Source organism: Canis lupus, chromosome 13 (assembly GCF_048164855.1).
Source record: "Canis lupus baileyi chromosome 13, mCanLup2.hap1, whole genome shotgun sequence".
In the NCBI taxonomy this organism is placed as follows: Eukaryota; Metazoa; Chordata; class Mammalia; order Carnivora; family Canidae; genus Canis; species Canis lupus.
This window is the reverse complement of record NC_132850.1, coordinates 38198320-38217262: the sequence shown is the minus strand read 5'-3', so window position 1 is coordinate 38217262 and position 18943 is coordinate 38198320. Positions and strand designations below refer to the sequence as shown.

General features: G+C 39.3%; 1 long non-coding RNA gene across 21 annotated transcripts in view; it reads left to right on the top strand.

Annotated features, from left to right (window-relative positions):
* LOC140602922 (uncharacterized) overlaps nucleotides 1-18943 on the top strand; it is an 86776-nt gene that overhangs the window by 41566 nt on the left and 26267 nt on the right. For 16 of the 21 annotated variants that reach the window (XR_012005919.1, XR_012005922.1, XR_012005923.1 and 13 more), the window contains 3 exons: nucleotides 407-755; nucleotides 845-959; nucleotides 3850-4293. This is a non-coding gene — a long non-coding RNA (uncharacterized lncRNA). The other 5 variants (XR_012005915.1, XR_012005918.1, XR_012005917.1 and 2 more) reach the window with 5 other exon arrangements.

Genomic DNA, 18943 nt, shown 5'->3' with positions numbered 1-18943 from the left:
TTTATTGGATGGTATCTTAAATGAAAATAAATGGCAAATTTGCTTTTATTTCACTAACATTGAGAGATATGGGGAATGTCATCAATTCAAGACCAGCTCTGTTCAGAGAAAGAGAAAAATTGAATGAGTCTTTAAACAGTTTTAGTCTTAGTCAAAATCTTGTAACCCAATTAATCTATAATATTTTCCTTCAATCTATTTTTTTTTGTTTTGTTTTGACCAGAACAGGAGGATGTCTATTGTAATTTTACTAACTATGATACTCTGGACACTTAATATAGAGCAAGGTCATGAATATCAGACTTCTTTGAGTTCTTATCTTTCATGGTTCAGAGACCTCATCTCTTCTTTGATCATCAGGGTTGCTCCCAAATTGAATCTGTTTTTCTCTCCCTTCTCTCTGCAGCCAACTATTGCATTCTGGACCAAGAGATTAATGGAATCATGGTTAGAGTGAAAAAGAACCTAGTGAACCAAAGGATGATAAATGAGTAAATAAATTTCAAAGAAAAAAATTTAAAGAGAGAAAAAATTGTGCCTGAAAAGGAAGATGAATAGAAACATAGATCTGGCAATCAAATTTGAGCATCATATACACTTATGGATAATATAAAAAAGAAAAGAAAAGAAAACCTTCCAAAGAGATAGTTTAATCCCAAAGAGAATCTTTCAAACAGAAAATCTTTCACAGTATTTTATTGACACAATTTTCAAGTTTTCATTGAATTGCAATTAAAATGCTAAACAAATTTTAGGTGAGACTTAAAGGAAGTATGAGTTGAGTCAGGTATGGCAAAGACAATGGAATTCAGAAATGAGTAACATCCCTCTCTTTCTAAACAAGGGCTGCTGTTTCATTAAGGCGTCTTCATCAAATAACGAATAAATGATATGATAGAGTGACCACCAAAGAGAAAACCATGACACTCTTCTTCATTAACTAGCTGCTTCCAAAAAAGGTACGTGCTGACCACGTGTTTTCCAGATTCCAGGGGCTGTCCCAGATTATTGGATGGTCAGTAGACCCAGTGTACCAACATGACTTCTCGGGGTTTTATGTGACATTACCAACTATCCAGCCACCCTGGTCCAATTAAGGGGAAAAGACAAAAACAATGGAGTCTGTGTCTTGTTTTACTGTCTTGGCCTTATGCAGGGCAAGTTTCCCTGTGTTCCTAGCCACTATGTCCTCCACCCTATGCCTCAACAGCCATATCCCAGCTCTCAGAAAAGCAAGAGGGAGGCATCTGCTCCAGCTGAGAAGTAAAGAGAAACTTGTAAGAGAAGAGATGGCAAGGCAGCACAGAGAAATTGTAATGACTAAGTAGAAAGAAAGGTAAGGGGGGGGGGGGAGCAAAAGGAAAGGAAAGAGAATTAAAAGGATGCCTAGCCACAGAATAATTAGCAAAAAGTGGCTCACCAGGTCCAGGCCAAAGGTTTTTGAACCTAAGAACAAAATGCAACAGTAAGTTGCCATCACTGAGATTGTCATAGACACTGGAGCCCAAACTTTCCTTAAGCAGCTAGCTTAGACCAGGAGCTTCCAGACTGAACACATCCAGAAACATCATCCTTGGGACTAAAGCTAATGGCCAAAGACTTCCACTAATGCTCCTTGTTGCGATTCATGGGAGAGTGACACTACCAACTGTGCTCAAATGTTCTACTTCATCACACTACAGGTGTAGTACTTACTAAAAGAGATAGCATTAGATGTGAAAACAGAGGGCTATTTTTCTTTAGGTTGAACGAGTGCAAGGTATTGCTATCACAATATTTAATAAGATGACTGTCATTTTCCTGAGTTGATTTATTAAGAAATATGCAATCAATATTTGAAAGCAGCTGTCACTAAAAAAATCTTGCTCTGAAGAAAAGAGTGATCTTGGCAAAATGCAAATTGTATTGAAATCCATCCCTCTCCACTTCTACTAGCAATTCCCTGCTTATCCTTCATTGGTCTTCCATCATACCTAGGAAAGAGAAAGTTCCTAAGGCTCTCCACCAGACCCCTGTCTTCTCCTACAGTCCCTTCTTGAGCCCTTTCTTAGCCAACAGGGCTGAAAGGGTAGTTGGTTCTTCACTCCTCTCTTAACTGTTGGTCAGTTAATCCTTACTCTTCCCTAAGTGTTTAGTTCCATAGCCACTTTCTCAGAAAAGCTTTCCTTGAATTCCCTAATGGAGACAATCCTACTGGTACCCTTCTCTCCCTGCTACAATCAACACAATATATTTGACATTTCAATGATGTTTGTCTCCCTCAGAAGACTCAAAGATTCAGGAGAGTAGTGATCATGTCAGTTTTATTCACCATTTGTCTCAACACCAAGAATAGTGTCTGACAGTAGATTTTCAATAATGAATGAATGAATGAATGAATGAATGAATGAATGAAAATAGATCCATTATCAGAAAGTTATCCATCATGGTTCATCTGAAAGAAAGAAAGAAACAAGCAAACAAAAACAAAACAAAACAAGTGTTTGGATTATAGCTCCTCACCAAACATTGATTCATTGATTAATTTATCCCATAGGCATTTATTGTGCTTCCTGCTAAGTAGACCAGATACAAAAATAAAGCATAATTCCTGCCCTCAGAATAGTTATTCTTTAAATCTGCAAAATGCCACATTGTAAATACTTTCTGTTTAATAATCCAGGCCATCTTGGTTGCAACTACTCAACTCTATAGTACAAAAGAACCTATCAGCATATGTAAATGAATGAATGTGGATGTGTTCCAATAAAACTTTCTTTATAAAAACAAGTTGCTGGTTGTTTTGGCTGTAGTTGGTTGGGTGACTATAATTTGCTATTCCCTGCTCTAGAGGAAGTAACAAGACATATGTGTGTGTATATGTATATTTACTTAATTATATTTAAATATAATCAATATTTTAATATTAATATTTAATAAAACAATATTTTAATTCACAATAAATATTCTGACTCTGTAGTCAAATGATGGGTCGCTACAATGGACCCTGCCCTGGGCTAGAATTTTTTTGTCACACAAGATGAAGGCTAGCCATGCTCTAGGGGAAGCTCATCGTATAATGAAAGAGACTCTCATGTCCCTTCCTTTTAATAAAACTGCTTGAAAAGGATGCAAGAGGAAATTCTCTACACAGTAAAAACAAAGTTTTTTAAAAGCTCAGAGGAGACAGGGATGCAGGTTTTGGTCTCCTGACAATTCATCACTGCTAAAAAGCACACTGAAAGCCATGCCTGAGAAAGAGAATCTGAATGTCTTAGGTTGGGTGGATGCCAGGGATAGGGGCAGGGAGTAGGGGTTATACAAGAGCCCATGAGTATAGCTAGATAGAAGGTTCTATGGTGGCTACTGAAATGGGGAGGAGAAAACAGATCCCAGGACACTGCAGAGGTTTCATCTGTGAGATCGATCTTCTAATTGGTTTATACTGCAATGATATGGCAGGACTGTCCTTTAACTTACAGAGATAGCACCACACATGTGCAGTCAGAAAATGAGTTCAGGGTTGTTTACCCACCAATGGGGATAACAGGGGCCCTGAGACATTAAAACTCCATCTACCAAGTTTTCCTATGACCTACACACATTTATCAATAAAGGACCAAGGTTAGGAACACTGGGAACAGTTGAGAAACCTAGTTTGCTTGAGTTTATGCTCTTAGGCTAACTAGCCTACCATCGCAGCACCATTGATGGATAAGGCCTCTTCTATATAAGATTCCATCTCACCTTTGATTCCCAGTCTAACAGGAACCATATCTTGGTCACTGACTTTAAAAGCCAAGTCTTCACGTAGAAGACCCAGTTCTAAGCTTACTAATAAGAACCTGATTTGCAACTTGTTTCTCCCAGGGTCAGGGAGCTCTACTCTGGGGATGTTGGATTATTGACTTGAGAGGCCTAAGAAAGAACTCATTGGTACTCCAGAATGCACCTGCTTCAAGGAAGGGATCCAACAGCTCCAGCATTCATCTCCTCTGACACCCTCTGCTGGAAGTGCTAATGAGCAATTGAAAACCTGGATGAGAAGGCAGGCAGGCAGGCCCCAGGGGAGTCAGAGAACCAAGGGGGGCTGGTGGAAAGTACCACTGACTAATCATCCCCTGACTCATCCAGATCTCTTGGACCATCTTTCACATCTCAGTTGTTTCACAGAGCTCTGTGGGAACCTTCATCAAGGCTGCTCCATCTTAGAGCCTACTTCCTGCTCCCTGGCAGGCTGTTCTTCAGAGCCTCACCATCACTGACAAAGGGGCTGGGCCCAGGGGCTCTGAGCTCCAATTCCAGCCCCACTGAGTAAGTTACAACAGGTTATTTTCTCTCTTGAAACTGCCTCTCACCCTCAGAGTCTCACAGGAGGGGGGTAGCATCATTCATCAGCCTTAAGCATAATTTTATAGGCACAATCTCTGATTAACATTAGAGAAATCACACATTAAACTGGAGGAGTATTCCTTTCTGTAATTGTGAACAAAATAAAGGGTATGGAGGTCGAATCCCTGGGTTCTGATCCCACCCTCTCGCCCCAGCTGAAGGTCCGACATGGGACAAGTCATTCAACTACAACACGGATTTGTATGTTAGCTCTGAGATAGGAATAGCATCCAGTCCTTTTTCCATATGGAAAAGGACTTTGGAAATGATAAAACTCTTCTGGCTCTTATGAGAGAAGGCATGGCTTACAGAAGATAACACAGAATACGGAGCAAGATTCAAATCCACGCTCTACTCCTAAGGGAAATACTTAAATGACTTCTTAGAAGCTTTGTTTCTTCCTCTGCATATTGTGGGGAGCATCCCCTCCAGAGACAGTTAGGAAAATGCAGTGCCATAATGTACAGAGAGGGTCTTGTAAACTGTGAAGCCCTAGACCAGATGTGAGTTGCTGCTGTTCCCATGACAGTATTTGATAAATTACTAGCCAAGTTCTGCGTATCTGCGCAGTATCTGAGTTTTGAGAAAAGTACAGAAAGAACATAAAAAGGAAACAGAGACAGCAGTACTAGATGCTAGGGAGATTATGAAGATTATATTTCTCTATGCCAGTAAATTAATTCTTAATGGAGAGCTCCCAAGGAGAGAAATAGGCTAAACCTGAGAGGCCAACCATAGCGCTTTCCAAAGAGAAAGCCATTTTCCTCAGATCAAGTCTGAACTTTGCCAGGCATGGTTCGTTGGATATTTGAGCCTTGATGAGTCTCTGGTCCCAGTGTATGGCTGTAATTTGCCTCAAAACTGTCCCCCACCCCATCCCCCAAAAAACTCACTTTTTTTTCCCATTTTTTCTGTTGGCAACATAAGGACTCTGAAACTCCAAGAGTTGTGATTGCTTTTGTACAACATTCTACAGACACTAGAACTAAGCCAGATAATGAAGAAAGAATGTAATTGTTGGGAGTTAGGTCAACTTTAATTCCAGGCCACTGAGAACTTGCACAACCATGAGCACACTGCTCAACCTCTCTGTGCTTTTCCCTCAACTATACAATAAAGACTGTGATATGTCCACTCCTCATAGGTCTGCAGTGAGGGTCATCATGTCAGCCAAACCCTCAGTAGAGTGCTAATCAGTCTTGGCAAAAAGGGGTCCCCTCAAAAGAGTTATTTACTGGATGAAATTAAGGATAGGGATCAGAAAAAAGTCTTTATGTAACTCTAAATAACAAGTATTATTAGTGGTTTATGGATTAATAATTTATAGATATGAACAGATTTTACAGCTAAATTCTTATTTGGTTTCCTTTTCCTTCTCTTTTAAGACCTCAGATACATAAAGTTTATTTAACTATACTCATCCCTCCTCACCTCTATGCTAACAGACTCAATATATATCCTTTCATTTTACCTTTCACACGTGTGCCCAAACTAGAGAGAGACTGAGATTGAGCTTTTCAATTGTTTGCCTTCATTTTACTTATTGATTCCCCTACTGACAGACACTCCAACCCCTACAGGGCTTGATAGTCCACAAACATCATTGCATTGAACCTCCATGTGGCCCTGAGCCAGCCTGTCAGAAGTCCATTCTCAAGAGCTGGATTCCAGGTTATGAGACACGCACACCCTATTTCACATTCTCATCTAGAATGGCTGTTCTAATTATGCTTCACTCTGAAGTGCCTGAAAGGTGCCTGCATCCTTACAACTTTGCCAGCACTTGATATGATTTGACTAATTTTTGCACATTTATTGGGTCTGAGGTAGTATCTCAGTGTAGTTTGCATTTCTGTTTACTAGCAAGGTTGAATACTTTGTCATTTATTTATTAGTCAATCAGATTTCTACTTTGGAAGTTACCTATTTATCCCCATTTTTCATTTTTCTAATTTTTTTTTATCACTGATTTACCATAATTTCTTGCCTAATTCTAGATAATTAACCCCCTGTTGTTTTTAGACAGCACAGATACCTCTTCAATTGTCAACTTTGTCCATATGTCCTGGGGTAAGCAGAAATGTTTGGTTTTGATAGAGTCAAATCCATCAGTATTAGGATTTTTGCTTAGGGTTCTTGTTTAAGAATCCCCTGCTTATCCTGAGATCACAAAAAATAACCCTTTACTTTCTTCCAGAACCCTGAACCAACAGTAAGTGACACTTAACTGCTGTATGAGCTGCCAGCCTCTCCTCTTAACTTTTTATGTCCTATAATGTGAATGCTTCTATTTTCCTTTTCTATTTCCTATTATTGGGCACTGCCCTATCTTTTTCCCCTACTGTTTCAATTCTTGTTCTTGACTGTTTTCACAAGACAGTGGATAAATATATTTATATATTATTGGCTGATTAGATTTAAGTTCATAACAGTTCTCAAGGATGTCTTTAGTTTGAACAGAGCACATTTTAATGAAGTACTCCAACACACAGAAGAGTGTGGTATTGAAAAAACAAAACAAAACAAAAACAAAAAGAGGGGGTGGGTGTGAGGGTATAGAGCTATTTAGGCAGACCTAAGTTTGAATCCTGGCTTTGCCTATTACTTTGTAATGTTAATCAACTCACTTAACTCTTCTGTTGGAAATAGTAATAGCTGCTATATAAAATATCTTGGTTAGAAATAATAATGGAAATAATGACTACTACGTAGGATCTACTGGCTGGAAAAGGTTAGATTATACTAAGGCTGTAAATGAATGCTGAAATATCAAAGGCTTAACAAAGCAAAGGTTTCTTTCTCTCTCATGGAGAAACATGTCCAACATGGGTTAGCTACACGTGGTTGCTCATGTTGATAGACTCTGGCCAATAGAAGCTCCTTGTCTACAATGTTATTGATCACAGAGCAGGATGTAGAAGATGCTGGGGTTCACCTCCCAGATTTTTCACTCAGGATAGAGGTGCTCACTCCCCCAGAGTAGCCTGGTATATTGACTGCTGTCAACTTAGACCTGAAAGCTTCCATAGCCCTCAGTGAAAGAGAGATGCAACTCCCAAAGCCTGGCCCTTCCCTGGGGCAGCCTGCATGGATAATGACCACCAATTTAGGTTATAAGGGCCCAGGCTCTTTTCCTCAAATGAGGGCAACTCTCAGGGCCATATGGAGCTCCATAAAGGATTGGCCAAGTCTTCTACTGCAACTTCATCTTCTCTTCTAATCCTGTTTCCCTTACTCCTTCCCTGGGATGGTCCCTGAGACCACCCACCAATAAAATGGCTGTATGCAAATCCCTGTCTCAGAGTCAGTCTCCTGGGAAATGAGACCTAAGAGTTCGGTACTGGGAGGGATCCTAGAAAGCTGACTTTGACATGGGACTTGGGAGAACGATCGCCTGCGGCAGGAAAGCCCCATCATTTCTAGACTGATAACCCTGGGCATGCTGTAGTGTATATGAAACTTTCATTGATGGTGAAACAGAATGGGATGGTAGTGGAAGAAAAATCCACTGGCAGATGCACTATCTAAGGAGTCTAAGAGGTTTGGGGAAAGACTTTGGAACTGAATGGCTCTTACTGGGTAATATCAATACAATGGAAAAAGACAATGGAAGTTGAGAATAGTTTATCTCAAATTGAAGGTGAATTGTCAAAGCCAGAGAGCTTCCTTGAAAGCACCAGAAAAGGCTCTTGTCTCCTACAGCCATAGGCAGAAAGGAGCTGAGGATCAAGCCAGGCCAGGATGATGAGATAAGAGCACTCATAAAGGTTGAATTCTCAACCCTAGCAAGTCTCTGATAACATGGTCAGGGACTTAATTGGGAAGAAGTGGGACCCAAAACCTGGGATGGAGACATTTGGATAGGTGCACTTGAAAACCTTGAGTTGTCAGATTTCCCTAAACCTCTTGAGCCTGCAGAAATGCCCAGAAATGATGTCTTCGCTAGAGCAGGTCAACAAAGCTTCGGATGCATTCTTTCCAATCCTATCAGGAAGCAAGACCTGAAACAGTCTTCAATTTACATGGGGCAAGAAAACAATATATGTTTATGATCTTATCTCCCCCACCCTCTGTTATTAAACAGTCTGAAGGGGCTTGGACCATCTAGACATTCTTTAGAATATGATATTGGTCAATTACATCAATGACATTATGTTAATTGGTTATGATGATCAAAATATGGCAAGTTGAGGAGGTATTAGAAACTATGAGGATTCAAGGGTTCCCTCCTTAATGAAAAATTTAAGAGCCTAGGGGCCCGGAACATGCCAAGACATCCCCTTCAAAATAAAGGACAAGTTATGGCATATCATACCTTCACCCATAAGAAGGAAGCATTTTGGAGATGGATCACCTGAATGCCTACTGTCAAGGAAAACCCTAGGAAAACCTTAGGGTGTAGGGTTCTAGAGGCAACATAACCTATGCTTAGATATTCTGCTCCAACCCACTCACCAAATGACATGGAAGACTGTCCAAGCTGATCTGAGCTGCAGTGCAAGGAGTCATATAACCTGCTGCTTGGGTCATACAACCTGCCAGACCTCGTGGTAACAGAGATACCTGTGGTGGAGAAAAATGCCGTGTAGAGTGTGTAGTAAAGAAATTAACCCTGTACAAAGAGAGGTTTGGCCTTTGCCTTTGCCTCCTGGAAGGTAATCTCTGTTTGCCTGGGGGCCTTGGACCCATAGATAGTACCAACTGATTTTAAGTGAGGGCTTTGAGTCATGTGGTATCAGTTGATCTGGAGACAAATCAAGTATGTGGACAATCAATCAATCTTGTCTTTCTAATGGATCCCAATAAAAACTCAAAATACCAAGATTTAAATGACTTTCCCAATTGGCAATACTGTGTGTGTACTGTTACATATCAGTGCTGGGAAAGTAATGCATCCAGTCTCCTCAGAATGAGAACAAACTAAGTTTCACATTTGGTAGTTCCCCAAACTCTGTCCTATGTACTTTTTCCCTTGGCTGATTTTAATCTGTATTTTTCTCTATAAAAAGCCATAACTATGAGTATAATAGCTTTCAGTAAGTTCTGTAAGTCCTTCTCACAAATTATCAAAACTGAGCATGGTTTCAGAATTGCACCCCAACCCCAAAAGAGACATTAAGTTGAAGTCAAAAGTGAGGATAGTTTTGTGGGTGGGCTATTCCCTCTAACTTTGTAGTAGGCCTAAACTCCTCACAAGGAGCCATGGGACAAGGCCCAATGGGAGAACCACAATGTAGACCCTGTAGGATTCAGGAGCAAGGCTGTGAAATCTGTATCAGAGAATTAGACACTATTCAAAAATAGTTCTTGGCATGTTACTGGGTCTTAGAGATGAGTATCTAAACACAGGAATCATGTGTCTATGTATCTACAACTGCCAATCATGTCTTGTCCATACAATCATAAGTTTAAACAGCCTAATAATGATCCATCACAAGACAGAAATAGTACATTAGGGGTCAGTCATAAGAAGGGTCACAGAGCACAAGTGAGCTGTACTAGCAAGTGGTCCAGACTCCCATGTCACTACTATTGCACCATTACCTCCCGTCACACCAATAGTCCCATAGTGGGGTCTCTTATAACTAGCTGGTAGTAAAAGAAAAATGATAGAGCTCGGTTTACAAATGAGTTTTCACTTCTGTAAATACAAGCCAAAAATACACTTCCGCTGTCCTGAAAGACAATAGTGAGAGAAAAATCCTCTCATTGGACAAAACTTTGGGTGGCCTATCAGGCCATCTGCTTTGTGTGATAAAAGCATGTATAGACACTTGGACAGCTGTGAATGGTTACATTGGTTGGTTAGGGACCTGGAAGTAAAAAGATTGGAAGGTCAAGGAAAAAAAGTCTTGAAAAAAGTCTTATACATGGACCTTTGGGGACATACACAATATAAAAGGCATTTATTGAGCCACCACCTGGCAAGAGAGAGAAATAAAGAGCTAGGATGACAGAGTGGGGATAAAAATCAGAGAGGAATTTGGGGGCGCCTGGGTGGCTGAGTCGGTTAAGTGTCTGCCTCTTGATGTTGGCTCAGGTCATGATCTCAGGGTTGTGAGATCAGAGCCCTCCGTCGGGCTCCACGCTCAGCAGGGAATCTGCTTAAGATTCTTTCCCTCTCCGTCTGCTCCTCCCCCGACTCATGCACACTCTCGCACTCAAAAATAAATACATAAATTCTTTTTTTTTTTAATTTTTTAATTTTTTTTTATTTTTGATTTTTTAAATTTATTTATGATAGTCACACACACACAGAGAGAGAGAGAGAGAGGCAGAGACATAGGCAGAGGGAGAAGCAGGCTCCATGCACCGGGAGCCCGATGTGGGATTCGATCCTGGGTCTCCAGGATCGCGCCCTGGGCCAAAGGCAGGCGCCAAACTGCTGCGCCACCCAGGGATCCCTAAATACATAAATTCTAAAAAAAAAAAAAAAAGTCAGAAAGATTTGGAGATACTATACTGTTGGCTTTGAAGATGGAGGAAGGGGCCATCAGCCAAGGCATGCAGGCAGCCTCCAGATGCTGGAAAAGGCAAGGAAATCGATATTTCCTAGTGCTTAACAGAAATTTCCATCAAGGCAAATGAACTCTTCATTTGCATAGCATCACTAGCATGTAGCATGAGGCTTTGCACAAAGTAGACACTTTATAAATATTAATGGATGAGTGAATGAATCACTGAATTAACTCTTCACATTCATGATTCTCTGCAATGGTGAATTACGCATGAGCTCTACTCTGTCTTTGGAATGACTTTCCACCATCTTGATAAATCTACAAAAGTTCAACCCATCCAAAGTACAGTTATCTCTACTGCAAAATCCTCCTACTCCTCAACATGGTTATGTTCCGAATGTACCTCCTTTACTGTTTGTACATACCTCCTCTGCAGCATTTACTATAGCAAACTGTATTTATTTATATACATGTATATCTCTTAAGATTGTGAGTAGCTTAGAGAAAGAGGGTGATGAATTATTTATCCAAACATCCCCTAGAGTCTTAGTATCATGCCTAGCACATAATAAATTGTTGAACATTTGTTGAATGAATAAGTGAACGAAGAATGAAGGAGAGACAATTTCAAGTCTATGCAGAATGATTTCAAAACCCAGGGGAGGAAATCTATATAAACCAGATAAAGAAGGGATTTCCCTGAGAACCTGGGACAAGATTTGGATTTCTGGGGCTAGCCGGAGGAAGGTCAGAGAGGCATCTTTACAGTAGCCTAAAAACCCAAGAGACTAATGTCTAAGTGTAGAAATGACAACTTGAGCCTGACTGGTCTATCTTTGGACCATGAGATTTAGAAAGGAACCATGGATTGCATCAAACCTTACAAAGTTCCCTGGCCTCAGCCTTCTGGCCTCAGACCTGAGCAGTGGTCACTCTAAAGACAGGGAAACACAGACTCTAAAACCAGGCTGCCTGCGTTAAAATCTCAGCTTTGCTACATACTAGTTGTGACCTGGTGCTCAGCATTCACATTTTCTATACCTCAATTTCCTCCCTGTATATGGAAATAATAATAGTATGTATAATATAATACTATAGTATATAATTAATTATTAACTTTATATAATTATAATATATAATATATAATTATTAATCATAACCTAAAAACACCCTACACGATTTTGTATATCCTATAATTAAAATTATACTATAAACATAAATATAAATATTCTATTATATAATACATATAGTGTAGTATGTACATTTATTATATATAATATATATTATATAGTACATATATGTAGCATATATATGTAGTGTATATATATTATATATATTTAAACTTCAAAAAATCCTACACATATATTATATATACTATAATTATATCATTATAATATAAATATAATTGTTGCATATGTATAATATATGTATAGGGTGGGTTGGGGTTTTTTTAGGTTTAAATATGTCCTGTGTTTAGAATACCATCTGGCACATTACAAGCGAACAGCCAGGATTAGTTATATATATAAAAATTTAGACTATTATTTGGAATCATCTTAGAAAGGCTCTCAGGACTTCTGAATACTATCTAAAAAACACAGAAATGCTGACTTGGACTGTTACAGAACTTGGTAAAATTTCTGCAAATTTTTAATTTTTGCTAACTTTTTTATATAGTCCCACAGAGGTCAGCAGTAAAGTCTCCAAATAATCTCTATCAGTTTTTTTTGGGGGGGGGTGGACATTAATAAAAGAGAGGGGCTAACAAGAATGATTTGGCTACCAAATCTGTTTTGGAAGAACAGCACCCTAATGTAAAGCAGATGCTGGCATTTGGAATAAGAAAGGGAACTCCCCAGGTCATGGAGACAGGCACAAAGGAAACAAGGGACACCACAGGATAGAGAAGTGGCTCCACAACTTTAATCTGCAGTCACATGGCTCCCTGAAAATGTCCAAAATTAACCTCATCTCTGCCTCCAAATGTCCCATATCTGGCAGGCAGTGTATCACGTGAATAAACTTGAAGTTGTTTTGTTATATTTTATCCTTCTCTTTTATCTCTCATATCAAGTCTGTCACCAAATGTTACCTATATTTTCTATTTCTGATTTCTTCCCATTTTATTTTTGAAATATAAAATATAAAACTGTATATGTCCAGTTTAAAGGATAACAGCAAACAAGCACCCATTTATTCCTCCATCCAGGCTAAAAAACAGAATATCGGGCAGGGCTTTTAAGGTTCTTTATGGGCTCCATCTAGGTAATTCTATCCTTTGTTGCTTCACTAGTTTCCACAGATTTACCTTCACTCCTGTAATTCCACTGTTGTCACCAGACTATCATCACCTCATGCCAAGATCAAAGTTGTAACTACTTCATTCATTCACTCAAAATATTATCAGCCCCTCCTTCTAGATGAGCAGTATGCTGGACCTTATTGAAATCAACAGTGGAGCCCTCTGCCAGGAGCTTATAGTTGACGGAATAGATAGACCAGAGATGGTCTACATACCAAATGTTATGAACACATGACAGAATTAACAGAGGTGCTTTGATGGCTGGGAGAATCCTGGTTCATCTCCCTGTCTCCTCTTTCGAACTCTCCTGCACTCCATTTTTATTATATTATATATGTAGTCTAGGATTAACAAGAATTTCCCTCTGCCTAGTTTTATAACCTTCCAAAATCTGACACAAAGGAACACACATCAGGCATAGACCTGACTCTAAGCTCTACCCCTTACAAGCTGTGTCACCTGAGAGAGTCTACTTAACTTCTCTGAGCTTCAGGATCCTCATCAGTAAAATGAGAATCTTCGTAACATTTCCTGCTGAGTTATTGTAGGTATTAATATCATGATGAACATCAGAGTATTTTGCCAGCAAAAACACTATGCAAATGTATGAGATATTCTCTTTCCCCTCCTCTTGTCCTTGTTGAAATTTATCCACCATTTAAGATTCAACAGTTATGTCTTCTACAGACCCTGAAGTTTCTAGTCAATCTCTCTGACCCTTGACTCCTCTAGTTATTCTGGTCACCACCACATATTTTGGGCTGTGATGACTTTGCAGCAGTGAGTTTAATTTCTCAAATCAGACTCTGAGCATTTTGAAGGTAAGATATGTCTCACATTTTCCTAGTGTTCTCTGAGGACCCAACACTCTGCTTGACGTCATTTAGAACATCTTCACATATTCATTGCTTATTAAGCATCATATGACTAGCACAGTGTTAGAATTCAATTATAGAAACTCTGTTTTGATGATATTTCTATATATTTCCGCCAGAAATTTGTAATGAAATTGAAATGATTGCAAATACCAATAAGATCTAAACACCTAATGTGTTGTTAAACTGATGTCAAATGAGGAATTGGGAGTTCCAGATTTTGACTTACATTCCCTATCACTGACTGCATTCCCTCAGACAAACATGGCCAGATGCTTCAGTCTTGACACATGCAAAATGAAGTCATTAACTGCTGCCCATCAATTCTGAAAAAAAACTGTCAACATATTCTATAGAAGTCTTTGGAATGCCATGATCTCCTAGAAATAAATAAAGTAAGAAAACATTGGTCTGGGAAGACTTTTTGTTGGATATGACACCAAAGCAAGGGCAACAAAAGCAAAAATAGATAGCAAAACCAGACAAGAGCGATTTCATCAAGCTAAAAAGAGTCAGCACCATAAAGGAAACCACGACCAGAGTGAAAATGCAAACTACAGGATGACAGAAAATATTTCCAAACCAAAGAGCCTCAATAAACATTTCTCAAAAGAAGACAAACAAAAGCCAACAGATACATGAAAAGATAGTCAACTCTACTTAACAGCAGGGATAAGTAGACGCATATCAAGACCTCAGTGAAATACTACCTCACACTTGTCAGAAGGGCCATCACCAAAAAGACAAAAGATACCCAGTTTTGACAAAAATGTGGAGTAAAGGCAACACCTATATACTATTTATGGAGATGTAAATTGGTACAGTTATTATGAAAAACCATATGGAGCTTCCTCAAAAAATTAAAAATAGAACTGCCATATGATCCAGTAACCCCACTTCTTGTTATAGATCAAGAGAAATGAAATTAGTATCTCAAAGAGGTATCTGCATTCCCCTGGTCATTGCAGCATTATTCACAATAGCCAAGATATGGAAACAATTCAGATGTCCACTGACAGAAGAGAATGTGTAAGAGAATCTTATTGTTGGTAATAAAAAAAGAAGAAGAAAAATGAAGTCTTGCCTTTAAGACAACATGGATGAACCTAGAGGACATTATTCTAAGGGAAGGAAGCCAGATAGGCCAATACTGCCTGACGTCATTTATGTGTGGAATCTAAAACAGTTGAACTTATAGTAACAGAGTAGAATGCTGATTACCAGGTGTTGGTGGAAAGGGAAGATGGAGAGATATTGGTCAAAGGGTACAATGTTTCAATTATACAAGATAAATAAGTTCTGGAAGTCTAACAGACAGTAGTGTGACTATAGTTAGCAATACTGTAGCCTATACCTTAAATATGCTAAAAGGATTGATCTTAAGTGTAACCATCACCACCACAGAAAGGGTAACTATGTGTGGTGATAGATATATTAGCCTGATGATAGTTGTCACTTCACAACGTAGACAATATCAAAACATCAAGCTCTGTACCTTAAATATATACTAACATTATTTGTCAATTATACCTTGATAAAGCTAAAAAAAAGGAGTCAGATATGTTCAAGATATCCTTACAATTGTTACTGTTTCTGCATTACCCCAAATTAGCTGCAGATATCATCATAGAAATCCATCAACTCCATGGATAAGGTGAATTCTTAAATCTGTTTTTATTTAGTCTAATTCAGTCAAAACAAGAGAAAAAGTTGGGGAGACACATATGGAATTGGGAAGGGGGTAGGGAATGCCGTTAGGACTAAGAAAACCTCGTTTTTTTTTAAAGATTTTATTTTACTTATTCATGAGAGACACAGAGAGAGAGGCAGAGACACAGGCAGAGGGAGAAGCAGGCTCTATGCAGGGAGCCCGATGTGGGACTCGATCCCAGGACCCCGGGACCACACCCTGGGCTGAAGACAGATGTTCAACCACTGAGCCATGCAGGTTCCCCAGGACAAAGAAACCTTTTAAATCTCCCATAGAAGGCCTCATTTTCTCCAATCCAAATTCCTCCTTATGTCCCCTCAATAGTCAAGCTTCAAAGTGAGAAAGAACAAATCTCCAAATGCCAGGAAAATTACAATTCCTTTCTCATCATTTTCCTTTGATTTTGTGATAGGCAGTTGATAACGTAAACTAGAACCTATAAATCAGAGTCAGAATACTGACTTTTCATATTTTTCAGCTGTTCTTCTTTTAGTATCCAGAGTTTGTCTATATTTTGAGCAGTTCACCTTGACTCCTGGTGTAAGTCCAACAATGCACGAATTATTGTTAAAGGTAAATAAATAAAACACTGTCATTAATTAATGGGACTTACCATTTCTTAAAGGGAAGGTGCAGAGTGGAGCAGGAAAAGGATAAGATTTAGAACCAGAAAGACCCAATTTGAAATCCATTTACTTATCATCTAGATCATGGGCAAGTTACCTTCTCCAGGACTCAATGTTTCCATCTATAAAATTTACCTTACAAGACAGATGTAAGACTTAAGAGTGAATGTCAGTAAAAAAAATCCATCACAGTATTTTCTCTAAATAGTTACACAATCGATGTTAAACACCTAGAATGCAATGCTAGCAGTTTACATTACACTATCTTTAATCCAGTTTTCTATACTTCTATTTTAAGTGGTACCAGTGACTGAGGGGATGGAGAGGTGATCAGAATATTCCCCCTCCTGGGAAAGGAGGAAAACAGTAGTGCTTAAAAAATCATATTCAATATTACCATTATTTTGAATTGGATTATGCGGATTATTAGGGACATGTTTCCAGGTTTCTCTGCAGGAGCCAGGGAATAACGTCCTAGTAGTTTAGATTTTGGTTCAGGTGGGTTGTGGGTTTTGTTGTTTTTGTCACTGTTGTTTTAATGAATGCTAGCGCTGATCATTGTCACCACAGAATAACTTCCAAGCAGACATACTTTTAACAACCAGCATTAACCGTGGGTATAGATTTCCTGGTTGTGTCTGTGCTGCTGCTGCTTGTAACGCTGGAGTTCATAAAGGTGAAGAGCATCTGACAGCATACTTCTGGCATTTGAAGATTTCATTTGACAGTATCGACTGCAGTGAACTCAACACCCACCAAACAACATTGATAAGAGTATCTCATGTGGTTTTTGAGAGGCAGTCTGATACAATGAAAAGAGATTTGGGCTCAAAATTCACAACAGCTGGTCCCACCCCTGATTCTACATTGGATTTGCTCTGTGACCTTGAGTATTTTATTAAAGCTCTTTGGCACTGGGCAGCATCTGTAAAATTGGGGCAGTATCATTGTAATACAGCTTCAACTCACAGTTCGGTGGCATGGCATTTCTATTACAATCTAGTGCGCACCAACAATGGGATAGAAGCTCTACTGAATGCAGAATAAATCTCTGGCTGACAAACTGAGCTGGGAAGGCAGGTCACACACCCAGAGGACCGATGGGGAAATAAACTCAGTGGAATCGCAATGAATTACAAAGAATTTTATAAATATAGTTTTAGATAGACTTGTATAATGATAATAATTAAGAGACAGGAGGATGTCGTACTCAAATCAGAATAGAAGGACAAGGAGATTGGGTACTATTGCTAGCCTCCATTTTAACATTTAAAGCTACAATTATGTTGCTTTTGCTGGACATCACAGCCAGGTCATTTGTATTTTCCTGTCTGATTGGCTGAACCCAGGCTCTGCCACATGGCTTTTGGCTGTAATGGTAGGTGCATCCCATGCTATCAAGACAAGTCACATATGCAAATAACCCTCAGATTCTGGCTCTTATCTGCTACAAACATAGTGGGGGGTGGGAGGAAGAGTGGTGGAGTGTCTGTTTATGAATTCAATGGCTTCGAGCCCAGGGAAATATGAGGATGGTTTATTGCCACAGTTACCACCTCCTGACAAATAGAAGAGAGGTTGTGACCATGACAAAGACAGCAAAGTTACTGCAATAAGCAAGGGTAGCTCCAAGAAATGACACTCAGTAGGAGCATGTGCTTGGAGAAGCACCTGGACAGGACCAGAGCATGGATGAGAATCTTGTCACTGTCTCTGTAAAATAAGAGAATAAAACGCCAAAATGCAAGCAAGGTGCAATGAGAGGATCCGATGTGAAAGTAAAGTATAGAACATGGTATCACTCCTCGCAATGGTGAATAGTCCAGATCAGTGCTGCTCAAAGTGTGCTCTTTACACTGTGTCACTACCAATATAGCAAGACGTGTACAAAAATTAAGGGTATTTAGAAACTCTCACAGCAGTTTCATAGAGTCATTATGTCTACTGAATCCAATACTAAAAAATCTAGGCTCAGATTTTGTTTTGTTTTGTTTTTTAATTTTATGTTTCTAGTACTTCATTTTTATTATACTTCACGGAAGAATTGGTTTAGGACAGATTTTGAAATTGTTAAAAACGGTTCTCTACCACATATAGCACATTGAGAAGAAACAGTCTACTTCACAGCCCACACTAGTCTGTTTTGGTTAAAGGGTTCTGCAAACACACATTCATCCAGGTATATGAGATCTCATTAAGCACCCCTTAAGCACCCAAGTATACGTTGGTAGCAGATACAGATATATGTCGGTAGGAAAGGAAGCAGATGCAGTGTCAGAGTACATACATCCAGAGAAGAGCCTGTAAGCAGAATGTCTGAGTTATTAAGCAGTAGATTTAGACGCAAGGTATGTATCAGTCTGGGTTTCATCAGGAAACAGAAATCACACAGCAATTTAAACAGGAGCAGTTTAATGTAGGGAATTATTGAACTATTAGAGGGTAGTAAATAAAGAGATGTGAAGAGCACTCTACAAGTACCCAAAGGCTAAGTGAGAGTACCTACACCTGAGGATCAGACCTCACTGGAGCAAATGGATAAGTGAGAAGTGTGCTGGGTTGGCTGAGCCCGAGCTGGACCACAGTGGCAGAGCACGCAG